The sequence below is a fragment of the Saccostrea cucullata genome, unplaced genomic scaffold, assembly GCF_032062105.1.
Source record: "Saccostrea cucullata isolate Sc308-1 unplaced genomic scaffold, CSIRO_AGI_Scuc_v1 ctg811, whole genome shotgun sequence".
Lineage (NCBI taxonomy): Eukaryota > Metazoa > Mollusca > Bivalvia > Ostreida > Ostreidae > Saccostrea > Saccostrea cuccullata.
Genome location: NW_026922183.1, coordinates 15,772 through 33,929, shown reverse-complemented (window position 1 = coordinate 33,929; position 18,158 = coordinate 15,772). Strand labels below are relative to the sequence as shown.

The window sequence follows — 18,158 nt, the reverse complement described above, 5'->3', positions numbered from 1 at the left end:
ACCATCTATTATTTGGAATTCAATATCTGGCAAAACATAGTGCTTTCTTCATTAAATTGTTAGAATTATTTGATTGACACTACTAAAACAATGTCATGCCATGTGCCCCCAGAAATTTAGAACTCCCCCACAAAAGAGCGGTAGTAAGTTAGAGCACCATTGGTATTCACGATATTACGTATTGCATCAATTGAGATGTGAGAATGTTCAATTGAATAAATGCTTTGAAAAATGATAAACCCTGACTATATTTGTTTTGTTCATATTAGTACTGTATTACCCCCCCCCCCCGATTTCTCATTGATAATGCCCGATTTATAAATAGATATATTTAATGCATAATTACAAAATATTCCTCAATCTGATATATTTTTTGCTCGTAAACTAAAGGGTTAACAAGTTTTAACACAACTTATGCCACATGTATGCTGACAAAGAAAATTTCAATCCTAGCCAATCTCGCATTTTTTCAAAAAAGAATGATCCATCCATGCATCTAATCATCAAATCCGATATTTGTCTATACTATTTTATGAATTTATTTAAGAAGCAATCGTGATTGAAAGCATATTTTTTGAAAATTCTGTCTGCTACAAAAATCGTATACCTTTCGTTCTTAGGATCCAAGGATTTAAGAAGCAATCGTGATTGAAAGCATATTTTTTGAAAATTCTGTCTGCTACAAAAATCGTATACCTTTCGTTCTTAGGATCCAGGGCAAAGAGGGGGAATTTGAGATATCCCGAACCCGATCTAATTTATAGCTAACCCAACTCAAATAGCAGCAACAAAGTTTTCCTCATAAAAGAAAGGCATCTATTCTTTAATTAATAGATGCTATTATTAATTACTTCCTAAATGCAGAAAAAGCTGTTTTTGGTGTGAAATGGTTCTGAAATATCTATCTAATTATTTCTGATGTATTCTTTCGATGAATTGACTTAAGTCAAATATAAGAAATATATTCTGGCAAACAAGGGGGTTAAATGTGCCATTTTAACGGAAAATTGACTCCTTTTTAGTAATATCTAAACATTTACAACATAATACACTACTTTTCAAGTTTTTTTACGAATATTTAAGACAACTTTGACCTATTTTCTAAAATTCAGCAGAAGTTTAAGACTTAAAATTATTCTCTTGCTTATTAAATTTTCAATGCAAGAAAAAAAAACAACACATTTTGTGAGTGCTGAAAGGTCAAATATTTGATTATGAGAAGTAATTTTAAAACTTTTTTTTTTAATTAGTCACATTTTAAAGTGTAGAAAGGGACATAGTTTATTTTGTTCTTTGCTTTGATGTAATTTTTTTTAAACAGAAATTTCAATGCAAAAAGGTCTTATCAAATATACTGTAGTCCCAAAAGAAGCACGCAACACAGTTAAGGTTAAAGTAAGGAGCGGGTCCTAATTTGTACGGGAAATGTTTACTATGACGTCACACATATTATAAGGTCTTCAAATTAAAATACCACAAAATGAAATGATTTGCTATTTCAAATAGCTAGATAGCTGTATACTGTATACAAACTTACAATTACATGCAGTGCTGTCGTTTGTTAAATCCCACACAACAGTATATAAACGATGCATCGATCGCAATGCACTTGTCAATGTGACGTCATTTCGCAAAAATGACGCAATTTGTACACAGTGAGAGGCTGATCAAGTCAAATTTTGTACAATGAAAAATGTCTTTTGTTCTCAAAAAAAATATTATTTGCAATTAAAAAAGGCTGTTAATTTGGATGCGATTTCTATTTTAGTATCTTATTTATAAACTGTCCATACAGTTTGCAGACAAGTAATACTGTCGTGTCGTTGTATGCAGATTCATTGAAAAAGTAATGGAATGGCCCTAATAAATCGATTTATTGCAAGGACATATCATCAATGTATATTGTCAAGTTTTAACACATAAACTCAAGTAGCATTAAGATACTTGAAAAGTACACTACATATAGTGTTGAAAAGGATTATAAATTAAACTAAGATTTTAACTTAGTTATTCCCTTGCAATATTGGAATTTATAGATGACCTCTTTACTAAAGTATAATTGCTAAAATTATATGACGTCGACATCGCCATGACAAGTCTAAATCAAAAAATATAAATGACCCTAACAAGTAGATTTAAACCACATACATTTTTTTTTAAATATTAGTGAGGTCCTAAAAAGTATCGCCCATCCTAATAAAGAATGTATTTTTTCTTAAAAAAATCGCTGATATTTCCATTTGTAATCTTAACTGTGTTGCGTAGATTGACCCTCTAGTTTTGGATTTGATTTTTAATTAAACTATATGTTGGAAAATAAAAATGTACTTGACAGGAATGTTAAAATATTTTAAATATCAGGAGCCAACCTCGTTAAATGAGGAGACGCATTTAATATATATATATATATATATATATATATATATATATATATATATATATATATATATATATATATATATATATATATATATATATATATATATATATATATATATATATATATATATATATATATATATTTCAAAAAATACGTTCTTTTAAAATATCATTTTCTACAGTCAAGAATTTTTTTTTAATTATTCATATTTATGCTGCATGACAAGATAAACAAAGTCAGAAAAACCTATGAGAGTTTTGAGTGTTAAAAAACGCTTATTTCAATAAATCAAAACTTTTAAAGAATCTAATTAAAGATTGAATTCTCTAAAACAACGAAACTTAGCCATATATTTCAAAAGCAAATAATCTCTCGATTTTCATCTGTATAAAAAATTTCATAAATCACATATGCCTGATATTCAATCCAAATCAAAATTAATTTTCCAACAAAACTGATAAATATTTGATATATTTATGCAACTTCTTCAATGTTTAACATTTGTATATAAAAGTAAGAGCAACACAAATTACAAAAAAAACTTCTTATAAGTCTAGAAGTATGTTACAAACTCTTAAAAAATATGAATGTCATGGGATAATATGCAATTTCAAATTTTAACATCATGTGACACCATAGTCTAGACTATTTTTCGTGCATTTTGAAGTTTGAAGAGATGGGAGAACGTTCCAAATGTATTCATTGTACATGTATATATGTTTTCGATCGAACAACTGCGCTAGCCCAAACGGTTTCACCATAAAGCATTCTAAATTGTTTTTGTCAGCATAAATTTTTGAAATATGAGAACTGAAATATATGTTTCAGTTGATCAATATAATTTATGTATGTTATCCAATGAAGTAAAAACAAATGAATTTTGATATTCGAAAAAAGTCTCATTTAGAATTAAAAAAACCCACAGGATGTAGTTCTTGACTTATACTATCCTAAGCATTATAAACAAAACATTTCCATTTATGAAATGTTACTGTATAATAATGAAATATTACATGTACTATTTCTTTGAATTCCAAATGATACAGACCAATCTTTTTCAAAGTTTAATAATTCGTACATATACAAACTACTTTGCGAGGGGCAAACAAGTGGTTCAACGACTCTTGCAATAAACTTTTTGACATGTTATATGTGATCACGGTATTTAGAATTGTTGAGGAACAAGATTTTTTTAATATATTGATTGCTTACTACATGTATCGGCTTCAGCTTACATGATATGGCTAGCCTTTACTGTCGATTATGAATTTTATCAACATCGTCATTCTTTTCAACATCTCTCTCTTTCTCTCTCTCTCTACGTCTCTCTCTTTCTGTCTTCAGCAAGCTTCCAGAACTAAAATACTTCCTGACAAAGATTATCTTATGCTCAATACTTAAGATTTATCATTTTAGATTTGCCTACCTATTCATTATAATGTTGTATATAAAGAGTTATCAGAACATTTTCTAGTAGCGAGCGGAGCGAGCGTGGCGAAGCGACGCTCGTCACTGCGAGCTCTTAAAGCAACGCCTGTGAGAAGAGAAAATTCGGACTTCTGCACATTCATTCGATAGAATTTTTTGACGCCGTAATTTCGACCCACAATGCATCACTTGTTTTACATGTAGCTACATGTAGGTTCTCGCGAGAATAACGGCAAATGTTCAACAAAAAGTTTACTTGCCTTAATTAAATGGATATATATTTAAGATACATTGTAAATAGAAAACGAAACGTTCTTCATTAACTTTCAGCACTGTTCAGGCTTTTTCTTGGTATTGCGACTTGCATACGACGTCATGTGATGTCAGAGTCTAGACGCACCAAATGTCACGTGCTGTTTGACGAGCCCGATCTAAATCAAAACAACGGAAGAGTTTGCGCTCGCTCTAACGGTCGCATCGTCAACATATTATTGTTTAGGTATAATCTTTACCTTAAATGAAGGTAGCCCCATTCACTAAAAATAATTGTAAAAAACGGTTCCTATATTGAATTCAATGTTTATAAGAAATTTTGTCGATCAATATACTTTTGCTTTAATCGCATAATTTGATAAATCTAAAAATAATTTATCCACTTGTAGTGGTGGTTGTAAATATAAAGCATGAATGGTCTAAAGGACAATTGTTAGTCCATGTAGTTTTAAAAATCATTAAAACAGCCAAAACAAAATTATTTCTCTCTTGTATTTCTCTCCAATAATAAAATGGATTGCTTCTGCATGCTCAAAGTTATACAAATGATTTATCAATTTACGTAGTAAAAACCTCATGCAGTCCATGGCCCCTTCTCTCTAGACACAGACATACACACACATGACTTCAATGTCATAGTTCTATTTTGTTAAATGCATTTTCGAATGGATATACAGTATCAACTAGACCCAACCCGACACAAAACAGTTCCAGAGCAGTCTCTGGGACTGCTTTCTGGGACTGATAAAGCAGTCCCAGAGCAATCCCACAACGGTTCCAGCAGTCCAAGTGGTCCCAGAGACAAGTCCAAGCAGTTCCAGTTGGCGGGGTTTATTAATCTAATAGGCGGAACTGACTCACAAATGAGATTTGCAACAAACAATGGAACCATAAAAGGCAGTAGAAATTGATTCTGGGTAGTATGTCAGGAATCCTTACATGTATGCGAAAGTCATTTATGAACAGTACGCGTCACAATTAGCATTAAGGAAGTCATATGAGAAAAAAAGACTGGTGTATTCTTGCTACACGGAATTCCCATGATTAAAAAAGAATGAATTTTGATTTCTTATGTCACTTTCATATTTTTGAAAAACAACGGACTTTATTTGTATTGAAACTGTACCTTGTTCTTTCTATTTACAGAAAATATTGCATTAAACAAGCCTGCTTGGCAGCAAAATCCGTACCCTAATAATCCAAACTGGGAAGCGGATAAAGCTGTGGATGGGCGGTTTACAGACCGGAGTATTGCAGGTGGACAATGTACTTTATCGGCCAATGGTGTTTACAATGCCACCTGGCGGGTAGATCTGAAAACAGTACTAAGCATACATCACATCAAAATCTTCTATGGGACAGCTAATTCCATTTGGGGTACTGAATGGACAGTAGAACATGTATTCAAAAACAAAAAGAAAGCTCAAAATATTCTTTAAAATATCAGGCAGTGCATGTTCTCTTTCTACAAACCTCATTCTTTATATGTTCTCTTTTAAATCATATATTACAGTTGTTCATTGTAAATGTATTTTTCGGTTTTTCAATGACCTTATCAGAAAATACAATGTATCAACCTCCATGGCACCTGATCCCACCTTTGATGTCGTGAATATCCGTGTCTGCTTAAAAACCTTTGACACGTGTTACTGTAGACGATGGCATGATAAAGATTCCCAACTTCTCAAAGGTCATAAGTGCCGAGCAAAAGCAAAGATTTGAAATCCTTTACATGTAGCTGTATATTGTGAAATCTATAAGACTGAAATATATTTCAATAGTACGCAAAACAACAATCAATCAATCCTCAATATCTTTAAGCGTAGCAAATTGACTTTGCAATTTCTTGGTTGTTTCTGTTCTATTTTTACTTCAAAGTGAAAACAAATATACCAATGTCGATACATTAATGATTATGTTAAACTTTAGTAACTAAGATATTACCTTATCAAACAGCACCACCAACAGTTTATTTCTATCCTGATTGAACTTCTCAGAAGAAATTCAAAAAACAAATTCCTTGAGAATTTAATTTGTGGATTAAAAATATGAACAAAAACACAAAATAAAAAAAAACAAAAAACAATCTACCCTGATATAAGAAATACAAAGACAAAACAATACAAAAAGAAGGATTCAGTATAAGAATAAAAAGAATGATCACTCTACGCAGAATCGTAGAAATATACTTGACTTCCGTTTCCTTAAGGTTTATTTATTGTAGTGGCTAGACTGATCTCTTGATTTCTTGTCGGAGAATGTTAATTTTTAAATAAGATAATGCAATTGTCGTGTATATACAAAACAAGTCCCAAACTGTTTCAATATTATCAATAATACTAGCTTTTTACTAGACTCGACTAATGGTTATACTGGCCGATTTCTTGGATTCTCGGTTTACATATCGAACACAACCAACAAAGATGAAGGGATCCTATGTTTTAAGGACACAAACTATACAAGAGATACAATACCGGAAAACTTTACAACAGAGTGTGCACAGCATGGACGGTATGTCATCTATTACAATGGGAGAGGGTGGTCGATCAATCGTCCTGGATTTGACCTATACGCATTCAACGAACTCTGTGAACTTCAAGCTTATGGTAAGAAGTTCAAACAATGGTGAAAAAAACACCCTCTATTTAAAGATTGATTTAAAACTTAAGCAAGTCATGATTCTTTTCACATTATCTTTGAAATAATATTCATATATCAAAGAGACACTATAAATCGTAAATATTATATGATAATAAATACACTGATTTTGTGAAGACTATCTCTGATGATGCATCAAGTTAAAGGGTAATTGTAAGTTAATCTTAACGTATTGAGTAATATTTTCTTCCGTATTCGTCTAAAAAGGTCGGTTTGCCTTTCATACATGAGTGAAAACTACTACTGCTATAAAAAGTGTTCAATAAATAAACATCTAATTGCCACAGATAATAAACGCTTCAACACGTTTATAATTGAACACCGCATGAAGATTTAAAGAAATAAACACATTAGAATGTTAAATGCTAAACACATGAGGTTTAAAGTAGATCCTTTTTTTTTTTTTTGATTTTCATTTTCATTCTGTTAAAAACCTATACACTTTTATTTAAATACGACAAAAATCTTTATTGTTTACTTAAATGAAACATTTGTCATCAGTAAAATTGTGAAACATTATCTTAAAAAAATATTTTTCATCAGAAAAATTTGAAACGTTATTTGAAAAAAAAGGGCCAGGTCGTCCTTTACATAATATATTTTTTTAATAAAACAAGCAAATTCACGAATAGATTTAATGCATAAAGACAAAAATGTTATTTGTTGTCTGGGTACGGAATGTATACGTATTACCCCAGCGAATGCAATTTTAAATGTTACAAGTTGACCTTTATATTATATTACGTTTAACCAAATAAAGAAATTTTCCAGCTTACCTATATAGGACAAATTCATTAAATAATCTTGCTGCTAGACAAGAGCTGCAGGGGTACCAGTTACTAAATTTCATATAATATTCTAATCGGGCTAAACAGTCTAAATAGCTCCTCTGGTTGTGCGCAAAATTCAGGTTTTCTACACAGGATGAAGATCTCCAGTTTTCCATTTTCCAAAATTGCATTCATCCTAGTTTTAGTTCCTTCGTCTCATCAAAATATCGTCACAAATAGAGAGAAAAAATAATGTTTTCTATGCAAATTCAGATAAGTATTAGTAAAAGAATAAACGGGTAAATGGCAAATAACTAAAAGATAACCTTTAAAAAATACAATAAAAATACGCTAAGGCAGACCAAATTAAACGAGGTTATATCAATGTTTTACGTTTTTCGAAATCACAGAAGCTGGTGAAAAGACTCCTGTATATATATATATAAAGGAATATATAGTGTTTCGATTATCCTCAAACACCTCTCTGTCGAGCTTGCTTTGAACCAAGTGAAAGAAAACGTTGACCTGGATAAAATAGTTATTTTAGCGAGGGAAGGAATACGTAAAATTATTAGAAGAGCTCTTATCAACTTTCACAATTAAAATATTGACTTTTGAAAAATAAATTTAATAACAGTTGCCCAATACTTTCCTTTAGCATTTAAAAGATTATGAAGCTGCTTAGTAAATGTCAATTATATGTATTAATATTCTAAAGAATTTTAGTTGTATTACTTCGGCTTTTGTTAGATTTGACAGGTTATTTTGATTTACTTTCGACATATTGAAATTGAAATGAAAAGATTTTTTTTATGTTACCGACGTCCATAATAACCGAAATATTGGTCTATGGGTACGGTGTAAACTATTTATCCTGAAAAACGACAGTTTACAAGCCAAACTCAAATACACTCTTGAATTTATGAAACTTGAACTGTTAAATGAAATATTTATACATTATTCAAGATTTATTGTCCGTTTGGACGAAGGTTGTAAAAACATAGAAAGGCTTTGTGTACAAGTACACAAAAATTCTGAATATTCAAATTAATCTCAATTGTATTTTTTGTAACCAAGGGATATTTCTCTTTAATTCATTCCTCACAAAGTAATTATTTATCTATATTATTTATATTTCTTGAACTGGAAATATTCATAACAAATCTTCGTATCCTCAGCAATCTCTGATAGAGCCTTTATAATTATTCAAACTTATAAATCGTAAAATAAGATTTGTTATTATAAATGACATTGAATTACCGGTATAACTTCGGTTAAGTTCAAGACAAATCAGTATAAAATAGGTACACGTGTAGACGACGGGAAAAAAAAAGAAAAAATGTTAACTCGAATGAAACCCAAAATTCTTTAAAAGTTGATATTTGTTTACTCCCATTTTTTTCTTATTCTGTATCTCCAAATACCTTAGCATCTCATGTATAATTGCCATCGCAACAACCGTAACAACGACTGGTCAGAAGGAGCTTAGTTGTAATGCAATGTTATTGAAAACAAATTATTATCGGCTGAGCAGACCAACAATGTAGGAACTCAAGATTCAAGAATAACCAGCAATTTAATAATTTTTAAACACAGATTTCAGTTAAATTGATATTTTATTCCAGAGAAGATCGTGTTGATTTTGTTTTCAACACATTGTGTAATATTCTGTCAATCACATAGATTTCAGCAGATAAATATCGGTATTAACATTCCGTAAACTCTACAAACAATAATCAATATCAAACAAACAATGCACTTATTATGTTAATGCATAGATGTAAGCATTGGTTCTTATCAAACGAAATCTGCAATGCATTCACTGATGAAACATGATCTACAAAGGTTACTCTAAGATATTCATACTAAATCACTTACATTGTAAGGGCCGTGAATGTGACGAAAAAATGGCAAAAAATGTGCTAGATTGCCTGAATATGGTAACTCATAATCAATTATGAAAAATATCGTGATAAAACAATGCCAAAAAATAAACGGACCTGATAGGACTGAATGCATTTCACTACAGTAAGTGATATCGGAAGTATATAATCTTGTTATTTCATGTACAGTGGACCCTCATTTATCCGGACACTTTGGTTCCCAGTCAATTTGTCCGGATATGTGAAGCATCCGGGTATCTGAATCACTAGTTAAACAAGACAGAATAACATTTTAAAATTTCGTTCCGATGAAAAATCGTCCGGATTTTGAAGCATCCGGATATCTGGCGTCCGGATATCTGAAGGTCCACTGTATAACATTCGGAGGTCCATGTTTGCTTTGCTCTTATTTTGTAAATTGTTTAATGGACTTTGATATTGAATACTGTTCGTTATCTCCATATCCTTCATTTGATAGGAAATTAGATATTTATTAAGAAAAAAACATTTATATCTCTTTTTGAGATGGAGGTTGTGCCTAATAGAAAAGCAAACAAAGCAGTTGGGTTAATCTCCTATTCGGGGGTTCATGGTTTCAAACAGTCAAGGATGTCTTGCAGTAATTAAAGCGAAGTGGTAGTCCTACTCCATATCGATTATTTTGTGTGAATATAAATTTTGAGGGTTCATTATTACCTTGACACTCTGCTCAAAAAATTCTGACGAGAAACTTACACGAAATTTACGCAACATCAAACTCAAATATCATGCACTATAAATAAAAGAAATTATTATACCCCCCGCTTGAAAAGCGTGAGGGTATATAGTAATCGGTATTTCCGTCCGTCTGTATGTCCGTCCGTCCGTCAGTTACGCTTTGGGATACCCATCTCTTATCCGCAACTCCTTTCACAGAATCTTTTTTACATATTGCCATTGTGCACCTCCTATTTTACTTTTTGATCTGACATATTTTTTGGATTTTCCAGAGCAAACCATGGATACTGCCAATATATTCATATGGGAGGCGGGGGGTATCATTTAGTGAGCTCATTGCTCACAGTACCTCTAGTTAATTGTATGCATTTATCATTCAAACTTAAATAAATATTTGGTGTATACTCAGACGTTTAGATCAGTGTATACTGATTCGTCTTTTACACCCAAGAAGAAGTCAATACGCAAAATTTCTTAATTTGGGGAATTTCTTTAATTGTCTATATCTTCTTAGGATGTCCAACTTCAGCATTTTTTGGAAGAAATTGCTCTTTACCGTGTCCACAAAATTGTCAGGAAGGACATTGTGAAATTGTAAATGGGACCTGTCTTGGGTGTATTCCTTGATACAAAGGACCACGATGTGAAGAAGGTATTTCCATAAACTGTAAACCAACTTTTTTTCGCGACAACTTTATTTCGCGATTAACCGGGGGTGAACGACTTCGCAACTATTAGTTTTCGCGATCAGATCTTTTTGGATCTGTTGTAAATAGACACAGAGACTTTAAGGACCATTTAGCGGAGAGAAATATTCGCGATGACGAGGCTCTCGCAAACCTTGCGAATATTACTCGCACGCGAATAAAAGTTGGTCTAAAGTGTGTGTTTTAGTACACTGTACTTTCATAACTAGAATGCAATCTTCTGATGAAAAGTGAAAATATACAAAATAGACTTTTATTTAATATCAGAAAAAAATGTATGAATTAGATTAAATAAAATGTACTAAGGATGTCAAAATATTTATTTCTTAGTCGAAAATTCGATTACATTAATCGAACGATAGTCGTCTATTTGGGGCATTTTTTGACGGGACGGTGTTTTTAAAAGCTTAATAATTGAATTGAAAAGTATGAATTGTAAACATACACTACCCACACCTCCGGTGGTATTTTTAAGAATACTGCTTGTTCAATTAATGATTGCCTCAGCTATCGAAACGTCTTTAATGTTATGTACTTTGAAGATTATTGCACTAAAAAATTATCAAAGTTTAAAAAATTCACGGCTATGCAAATAGTGAATGTTCCAAGCATTTGAAATTCCTAGAGATTATAAAATTGGTAGATGTAATATTAAACAATTTTCAAAGTCCAGCTTTTCATATATGAGATGATGATTTTATTACATGCATACATACTTTTCTTGCATTTTATGATATTCGAATGTCTTTTCATTATTCGATGGTCGGTCCATTCGACTATTCGTTGACATCTTTAAAATATATCGATCTGAATTTATTGTAACTATAATTTGATTTACTACTGTGAAAAAAAAATTATTTAACTTTTGGCAGAAAGTAATAGATATTTCTCGAAAATGAAGTTAAAAAAGGGCTTGTCAAAATGCATCGTGTATTCTTCAGCGAAATCAAGGACGAAATTATATTTTATGGGGTTCTATAATTAGATTTTAATTTCAAGGGAAAGTATGAAACAAAGGTGAAAAAATTAAACTGGTTTAAGAACATGTGCTCTCGTTTGCTAGTTTCTTTATTTATAAAAACAATAGAATTGATGATGTACAGAAAGACAGGCCTTGATTTTTAGTGAGAATGTTTTCTATGATATCACATTTGGATTGACCCTTTTTCTACTTTTTCCCCTTCAAAACATTTTATTTGACATATTATTATTGCATAACTAAAGCTTTTATCCCGTTCTTAAGACAAGCAAAATATAATTTTAAAAGAAGGAACAGAAAGTTTGTAATTTTAAAAATGCTCAAAGAATCATTACCTTCATTTAACAAAAAAGATATTTCTATCTTGACCGAATGTCCTTCGGGTAGGCACGGAAAGAATTGCACCAAGTTCTGTAAAATTAACTGCAAAGGCTGTAACAGATTCACTGGTGCCTGCGAGTTTGGATGTAAACCTGGTTGGAAGGGAAAATTCTGTGAGAATGGTACTTTAATATAAGTTTTCATTAGCTTTACAATAAGAATTTACTTTGTGAGTCATTCTTTTAAACATTATTCATGTTCATTTTGCAGAATGTGATGGACGTACATACGGAGAAGACTGTGGTCTGTCTTGTGGAACTTGTTTAAATTTAGAACAATGTCACCACATTAATGGAACTTGTTTCAAAGGATGTGACAGAGGATTCCAGGAAAATAAATGTACTGAGGGTAAATAATGTTTTCTTAGTCGTATTTTTTCAATAGTTTTAAATATACTATATTACTACGTGTATTAAGCATCATTGCACAAGATCTCCTTAATATTCTATCGATTACTGGTATAAGCTTTGTTTTATTCCAATATAGAATGTCCTCCTGGACGTTATAACCACAACTGTAAGGACACGTGTAACATTAACTGTGGAGTCCCTAGTAGATGTAACAGAGAGACAGGGGAATGTCAAGGTGGATGTCAACCAGGATGGGAAGCTTCCAAATGTGATAAGAGTAAAGACATTTAAAAATTCTTTAAAGTTATAAATATAGCAAATTATGTTTATATCAACAACAAAGTTTAATTATAAAAAAGCAAACATAAAATTAAGGAAACATAAAAAACACTTTTATACTATACAAAGTGGTAAATATAAAGGGAATAAATAGCAGATGCAAGTAAACCAAGTATTACTTACATTTAAAAAGTGAGTCATTTGTCAAAAAGAAGAGAACATAATTCAATGAACAGGCGAGTTGAATTTACAACTGAAGTAGGTTATATTTCTTGTGTTTTGTATTTGAGATACTTCTATTCTATAGAATGTGATGGAGGCAAATTTGGACTAAATTGTGCGCAGTCATGCGGGGTTTGTCTTGGTAAAGAACAATGTCATCACATAAACGGGTCGTGCTTGAATGGTTGCGATAGAGGTTATCAAGGAATGGGCTGTGCACAGGGTACCAAATAAGTTCTCTATGAGTAAAATTATCAGTTTCTATTATTTTTGATTTCATATCATTTATAGACATAAACAGGTTTTGCTTAATAGTCTGTATATTAAAAAAATACTACTTTAGTGTTTTCTAAGCAACCCCCTCCAAGCCTGGTATGAGAAACAATGTGTTCACAGCTTAAAATTAAAGAAAAATATATTTCTACAGTATCATAATGTAATTCTGGTTTTGACACGTCATTTGATTGGATGGAAGATTATGGATACATGAATTTGGTCGACTACAGCAAAAAGTGTTTTGTTCTTGGTGTAATATTAATAATTTTTTTTAAAAAATGCTACAATTTGATTCTAAAACTACTTAGGTCATCATTTATTGTTTAATAATATTTTTAAATGAAATTCTAGAATCCAATTGTCTAGCAATTATTCTCGAAAAAAGATTTTGTTTCGATTTAGAATGCGCCTGGGGTATGTATGGTTACGGATGTAATGAGGCATGTAGCACAGATTGTTTAAACAGGACATGTAACCCCACGACAGGAGCATGTCAACAGGTAGGTAGAAGAAATTCAGGTTTTTACTTAGATGCAATACATTTTTTTAGGTCTGTTGACCGTAATTAATATGATAAAAAGAAGAAGCTAAATATTTTTTCTCAAATAAATTGTTGCTTTATACTCAAAATAATTCTTAAGGATAAAAACAAAGATATTTTGACTTTTAACGGAAACAGGTAAATGTCTTTTCTAGTCATTAGGGTTATGTAACGAAAAGTTCTGCTCCATAAAATAACTGTCTTTTAAAGAACATCTGTCTTCAAACGTGACCTCGCTTTTTAATAGTTTGTACCCAAAGACCCGGACCTTTCATTTTATAGTGCTGAACATTGCTTAAGTAACAGTTGCATCCTATATTTTATATCTTATTTTATTATCAGTTGTTCCTCATAAATTTTCACTGCAGAGTATCCGCCGAATGAATTACCTCGGCAATTTGCATTTAAATGACGTTAACTTGAACAAATCCCCACTGAATTCTATGTTTTAAAAATCCCTGTTATCAAAATAAATTATTCATTCTCATCAACATTGTTCGAATTTTATTGTTACATTGAATATATCATTTGCATTTTTATTTAAATATTTGTGCTGCATTTGTATTTTTTTGTCTTATTTTTTTTAAACATAGCATAAAACATTCTGAATTGAAACACTTATTTAAGGACGACTTTTATCGAACGATCTTCATTCTCAAAACAGTTCCTCCTTTCCATCGATGACATTCATGCATAGAAAACATTTCTGTTAATGAATTTTTTTTTATTTGAGGTTTTTATGAAAATCATTACTAAGAATGAAAGATATCAAGATAACTGCATATTCACTTCTTTTATCAATAATCTATATCGTTTTAAAAATTGCTCGTACGTAAACGATGCTTTTGCGAATCAACCCAACTGTGAAGTATAAGCCCGGTATGCGGGTGAAAAAAAAAAATTGCTGCATAAGCAAAGGTAGTTAACGATTGAAAAGTTAAAGACATCACATTTATCATAAATCTTTGTCGTTAGATATTTTTAATGTCAATCATACATCATCAGTTATTATTTGTTGAAATTTGACAACCAGTACATTAGTTGATACATGTATAATCTTTGATGGCAAGGAGAGTACATGTACCTATTTTTGATGCTCATTTCTTTAAAAGGAGAAAATTGCGCATACGTATTTTAGCGCAAACACAAATTGGAATGCATTAGCGAAAATAAATTTTAGCACTTGCACTTGTCATTCAATATATAAAAAAGAAGATATTGTTTTCATTTATCCCGCTCGTATAATGTATTTGACATTTTGGTAAGTCAAGCACAGAAAAACAATAGCACTCCCGTATGTAAGTAAACATTCATCAACTTTACAGTGGTGGTGTAATCACATGGACATGGCACCATGTCAATTTTAATTCAATCATATTAAAACAATGCATGCATCGAAAGTAAGATACTTGGAGACACAGTAATCATAATCAGGTATTATCTGCAAGTTGAATCGTCATGCTTTTATGTACTGTTTACCTCGAGGACATACTTACGTTTTATTTCACTCTAGTTGACTGTTTTTTTTTTTTACCATTTGTTTTAACGGAGTGTCTCGAATAGCCTTTTTTTTCCAGCTTCTCACAATGAAACTTTGTGATGAAAAATGGTCATATAAATTGTTATAAACCCATTAAAGATTCAATAATGCAATAAATGAAGCTTAACGTCAAATGTTATCTGTATTTTATGTCATACCGTTGAGGACATTTTTTATTTAACAGCTCTCGTATGAAATTTACAAAGATCCTCAAATGCAACAGTTAACATGCTGATTATAAATATCTCTTTTTTGCCTTATTCATCTAGATACAAATATTGTGTTTGGATGATTTAAACTTAATTTGTCCTAAACCTTATTGCGTACTCCTTCCAGGTGTCTGTTCAAGGTATAGATTCTCAAAAAATCGACACTGGTCTTATCATAGGAGTAGCTACCGGAATTATTGGCTTAAGCTTGGCTGCTGTCATATTATTCTTCATTTTCAGAAGGTGATTGTTACTTAATATTAATCATTCTTAGGATTGTTTTTTTTTTTTTGCTCAAATATGTAATATACAAAAAATTAAATATAATGTGTTTACAAATTAAAACAATAATAAAAGCCGTGGTTACACTTAATATCTTTAAAAAAAAAGATATCGGCCTTTCGTAGTTTCTAGTTCTGTATAATAAGGAATTTTTTAAAAGGAAATAATATAAATATATGTAATTACTTGTTTTGAAATGAAATACTTATTGAAATGAAATCAGTTAATCTTTTTATTTCATTTCTGAATTAATGCAGGAAAAATAACAGTGACACCGACAAAGAACAAAATCATGCAGAGACGCTAGGTGAACAGTTGTCATTAGAAAACAAGATACCTAATAAGAATATCATTGATAAGATTAGGGAGAATGGGTTGTACCAAGAACTAGGACCCAGGACAGAGGTATCTGATGATGGTGGATACCAGGCACTGGGACCAAAGACAGAAAATGGTGAATATCAGGAACTCGGGCCACAGATAGATATGTATGCTGAATCTAATGACAACACCGGATACCTAGAAATTGGTCAAATGCGTCAAACCTCTCCTTATGAGAACTAATTCTGGAGATGTGAAATTGAAATTGATCATTTTACACGTATATGTACATGTATTGTGTACCATTTTTTATTGTACGGTAAATTTCAAAACTAGTGAAATATGTATCGAAGGGTGGAATTCTAATGAACATTACTCTGATTAATGTATTTATTTTCCTTTGTAACTGATCAGTGATTTGAATTAAAGTAAATTAATAAGTAAAATTAAATAACTTAATTAATTCATAATAAATTTAAAAAAAAAAATTATATTTACATAAATTTAAACTCATGGTATTCATAAATAAAACATTAAAAGAAGAATTTTTTTTTTTGGTTTGCACTGGTGCCTTTCGAAAATTATGAAGACCTTTTTTGCTCCATAACATATATAGATTTATTATATTTCTTGTTAATTTTTCAAGAAAGAAAGAACAAATTCTGTAAGGTTTGAATTATACGATATTCGGGCAAGTCCTTGTAAATTAATAAACACGCATCACCATCGACCTGAAAAGCATCGACTCATGACTTTGATGTCGATTCAGGCACAGATGTTTTTGCATGAGAAACGGTCGGATTTTTTTACTTCCTTCTCTGTAATCAAATTAATCATTCAAAAATATACATATGTGATATACAGGATGCCTTATCATCATGCAGTACAGATGTATGCCACGCGGACCAACCTTATATAGTCTTTGATAACTGATGGTCATCTGGATTTTCCGTCTTTACTCTGGTTTATTTATTGGTACATGACTGTACGAAAAATCAACAATTCAAATAATAAAGAAATACCATTTTTTGCGAACAATCATATCCCAATAACCAGGTAATGCGTAACAAAAATCATTAATTTTTCAAATGCATTTTTTCTCTACAAATTGTGAGTCTGGGGGAAATTAAAATGCAGTCCATAATATATATCTATTGAAATGTATATGTAACCCGTGGAGATATTGTATAACCTGTGTCATAAAGACTTAACATATGTACTCTTCTATATTCTTATTTTCAAACTACAGCTATCAATATGATTAAAGATTTATCGATTTGGTTTTCAGGTATACCTTTCTATTAATAAAATTAAATGGATGAAAAATAGAATCAGATTACTTTTGATATGTTTTGAGTTTAACTTCAAACGTCAAATGAAACTGAAAAAAAAATGTTGTTTGTTATCAATAGTCTGTGCCAGGCTTAGTAATACGATTATTATGGATATGATTGATTGATTGTATATTGTTTAAAGTCTCTTTCGGGAATTTTTCATTTATATGGAGACTCCACCACTTTCCGATGAAGAACTTTTCATCCCATTATAGGCACTTAGGGTCATGGAGCATTGATGGATCTTTTTCATGCCTGGCATCTACTGTGACATAGGATCTCTTTTAACATGGTCTCATCCAAAAGACCGGTATTCGCATCCCACAGAGCGACTTGAACCCGTGACGTAAGGATTGACTCCTTACTTCGCAACTCTAAAGCAGGCACTTTAATTACTGCGCCAATTGGATGACAGTATATTTATGCAAATCACCTTTTTATGGTTCTTAATTATAAGTATATAACAAATAATCATTACAAAGTATGGTCACTTTTCCTTAAAAATAAATTAAGATTTGAAAATGTTATGTAGTTACATTCTATAAATAATGTATGTCAATGGTGATTTATAGATGTTTCCTAAAAAGTATCAATTGTAAGTTAAGCTGTCATGTTTTATATAAAATAA

General features: G+C 31.1%; 1 pseudogene; it reads left to right on the top strand.

The window, feature by feature from the left end:
- The first annotated feature begins 4,746 nt into the window (after positions 1-4,746).
- LOC134261332 (uncharacterized) lies at positions 4,747-16,439 on the top strand (annotated as a pseudogene).
- The last annotated feature ends 1,719 nt before the right edge of the window (positions 16,440-18,158 follow it).